This window comes from Hetaerina americana, unplaced genomic scaffold, assembly GCF_022747635.1.
Source record: "Hetaerina americana unplaced genomic scaffold, ioHetAmer1.1.p SCAF_262, whole genome shotgun sequence".
In the NCBI taxonomy this organism is placed as follows: Eukaryota; Metazoa; Arthropoda; class Insecta; order Odonata; family Calopterygidae; genus Hetaerina; species Hetaerina americana.
Window position 1 is genome coordinate 209,821 of NW_027286833.1, and position 4,035 is coordinate 213,855.

Here is a 4,035-nt window from a genome sequence, read left to right on the forward strand (position 1 = left end):
CACAGTTCCTCTTTCCCAAACGAATCTCTGAATCAGGAAGAGAAACTCTTCGGATAACATGTTTGTTAGTGGAGCAAGCTGCCTCGCATGCCACTCGAAAATCTTCCTGGGCGCTGACAGCGATTTTGTTTCATATGTTCCAGGGGAGTATTTCTCATTGCCCTGAGTAAAGCGACATGGCGAAACGCACGTATTGGATTATCTTGTATAAGCTGTGATAATCCGCAGATAGCAAGAAATAAATTTAATTTAATGTTTCTTGTAGATTGTTCTTTTTATATGGAGTAAATAAGTGTGGATATTTTCTACATTCGAATAAGTAGCATCGTGGAGTATATGCAACTAGTTTTCTTTGATTTATATTTCAATTTTATGCTCTAAATAATTCGCTTCATTGAATTGATGTTTCAGTCATCAGTTTTAGCCTTCGGTATCAATCGCACGTATCCTTTCCTGGTGTCGTGGCGGCAGACTCCGCGTGAATTTGCCTTGAAGCATAAACGTGCCATATTGGTAATAAAGCCGTCGGGTGAAATATACGTGCGAGGATCTGTTTTCCAGCGCAGCCCCCTTGATTCTTTTCGCCCCTTCTCTCCATCCCACTTCCTCCCTCTCGCCTGCACCCCCGAGACACTTCCTTCCACCAGCCCGCTATTCCGTCCCACCCGTATTTCGCCTTTCAACCACACCTCACCCCCACCCACCCCCTCTTGCCCCCTTCCCATTGTCCCCTCGCCCCCATTTCTTGCCCGCGTGCGCATAAACCTCCAAAACAGCCTATCCTCCTTTGGCCTATCCCCGGGCGATCGGCGCCGATTTATTAGTCGTGGACATGCCAGGTGTCGCATTAGTCTTCAGCCCTTTACCCTACCGCCTTGCTGAACCTTCCACCAACCCGTTGGTGTACTAGGGTGACGACGTCCTTCCTCCCCGAAAATATCTCCATTCAACCCACGCACACGAAAGCGACGTTTCATCCCTTCCATCAGCGTCCCTTTATGGCGGGAGGGGAAGCCCTAGCCGCCCCTCCCGCCGCTCCCCTCCGCCTTCTCGGCCCCCGCCGAGGGCCGGTCGCCCCTCGTCCCTTTTCAACCCTTGTTTCTCCACCCGAGCCGACGTCGTCACCCTACTGAAACGCTTTGGGGAGGATTACCGGGCTCCGGCGCGGGAAGGAGGGGGGCGGGGGCCGGCGGAGGGAGGGAGAGCGTGGGCGTGCCCTTAACTCACCGGGGTGATTGCCAGGGTCAGGAAAGTCGATTGCTTGGAGAAGATGATGTGGAAAATGTATTATTATCCCCATCTTACAACGGTAGGCGAGGTCATGTCCGAAAAATGAGAGGGATTAAATTTTGAATAGATATTTAAGATTTTTTCCACGAACGGTAAGGGATGAGGATAGCATCGTCCGACCGCGGTAGGGGTAAAAATATTCGGGAAAAAATTAGTCTGGCGTGTGTTCACTCCCTGCCATACACCATAGCGGTGGCTTACAGGGTGCTAAAAAATACAAAAATACAAAATAACGCGAGAGTGAGCAGGCAACGAATATTTGGGAGAAGTGACAGCCCAAATGGTAAACCGACCACATTAAACGAGGCCACAATTCGAGTATGCCGTGTTAGTAAAATTTACACAGAACTTTAATATCTGATGATCTCATCCTTCAGGTTTCTATGTTTTCGACGGAAATAAGGGTTATGAAGGAAGAATGAATATCAATCATCGGTGGATTTGGCAATAATATGACTGCGCCCATTCTATATTTAGCGTAATGGCTTTCAAGAACAGGAACCAAAATGTTATTTGATCTGATGATGTAAGTGCATTCTTATAATGTTATGAGTGGGACTTAACCCGGAAGATAGGATGGCTGAAAGATATTTTTGAATACTGAGATAGTCTCAGAAATGCGAAATAGATGATATTCATAAAAAGGATAGGAATTAAAAATAAATAGATAAATTGCGTAATACTCTTCGAGGATGATACCGTCACTTTAGGGTACTTCTCATTGAATCGCGGAACATAAGTGAGGGATGCTACCTAAGAATCGGACAGCTGAGCGCATGTATAGTTCACCAATGCAAAGTATTGTCCATGTGAATCTTTTAAGTCTAGTCGTTATGAAGATAGAACAAGAACTAGGCAGTAGGATATTTACCATTGGTCAAATTAGATGAAAGAAGTTGATTATAAATAATTCAGCTCATCATTTTAAGAAGCACAAGAATTTAGGCTGAAACTGGTAATCAGTTTTCATCTTAACTTATTCACTCTTGATTAGGAATTAAAGAGATTTACAGGTTTACCTGTAAGTCTGTCGAAGAGGAAATCGGACCAACTACGCATCTACTCACACAATTCACCCACCCCCCCCCCCTTGCATCAAAGAATGGGGAAAGCCGACCGAAGAACTAACTCCGCGGCGGAAGCGAAAGGCATAACTTCCCCCTTTAGCGGACTTGATGCCATTTCCTTCCCACCGTCCTCACACCTGATGCCGCATGTTGTCCCCTTGCCGTGGCTCTAGTGGATTTCTTTTGATGTCCACACCCTCTCTCTACCTAATCCTGGGAAATTGGCTAAAAAACCCAACCCCAGTCACATTCAATACGCCTCATATCTTTCAAAAACAACCCTCCCCAGTCCTTCCCCATCCCCCTCTCTCGGGGCCAATTCAAAAGCCTCCTGACTCCCTTCCCATCTCTTCTCCCCCCCCCCTTGCCTCGCGGTTGCCGGGGAGGCGCGCGGCGTGACTCTCCCATGGGCGGGGCAGGTCCTCCTCGCGCCGTCTCCCTCTCATGCGGCCCTTCGGAAACGATGGACGCATTTGGCGAAGCATCCCCTTTTGTTATTATTGTTATTTCTCTTTTTATTAAAAAGGCCAGGAGGGTAAACGGAGACATGGTGGGCGGGGCGGGGAAGGGGGGACGGAGGCCATGGGTGTGGCGTAGGGCCGCAATTCTTCAGAGGAGAATGGGAACCGCCGCCGAGACGATAATAGGATTGCATTCGGCGGAGTCGGAGAGAAATTTCGTCAAAGCAATTTCTGTCGTCGCCGCTGGCTCTCGCCAACAAAGTGGAGAGGGCGATTTCGGGGATCGCGATTTTGAAAGGGGGGCTCAAAGGGATTCGCCCCCAACGATCCCCAATGCTTAAATTGTTATTGCATTTGTCTGACAGAGCCAACACATTGCACTCAAAAAAATGGGGGGAAACGGGCTAAGAATTCCGTCGGCAGTAAGCCAATTATTTCTGCAATCTGTGAATTTCATCGGAAAGATTTCGGATAGCTCTCCGCTTTTTTTTAATTTGGACCCAAGATGGAAGTGGATTACTTCCGGGCTCGTTTTGAAAGGGACCGAAATGGGTCATGCGTCTTAAGAGGTCAGAGTGCCCCGGGATGGAATGGAAGGGTGGGGTGGTAGGGGGGGTGTGGGGTGTTCTCAGAGCGTCGGAGGGAACACTGAGAGGTAAATGGTCCTGCCAAAGGGGATTACGATGTTGAGTTCCCTTCCCTGTGACGCACTCAACCGCTCTTTGCCAAATGCCCCTCTGGACGGAAAAAATCGAATTGTTTCCTTCCCGCCGTGTATCAGTAAGAGCAAATTGACCAAATACCGCGAAAATATATGAATTTTTCCGTGCTCCCCATTGATTCCTTATATGCTGGGGGATGAACACCAAATGGAGTTAGCCTTGAGTTAAAGCTGTTGAAAAAATATGTTTTGCACCGTCGCGATACCCTGGTGTCCAGACTTTGCAAAACAGTGATAGCGTTCAAGGCTCAGGCTTTAAAAGAGTGATGAGTTTCACAGGAAAACCTTCCCCCGTTATCGTTTTCACTTAAACATTAAGTATGCCAAACTTGTTGATAAGAAATGAGTTTTAATGGAAAATCTATTTAGGATTTTTCAGAAATTCATCATCATATAACTGCATTGGTGAAATAATTTAATTAAAAATATACTTTCTATCGATTTTGAATTTAAGATAGAAATATTTTAGTTATTTTGAAAGAGTGAAATATTTTAC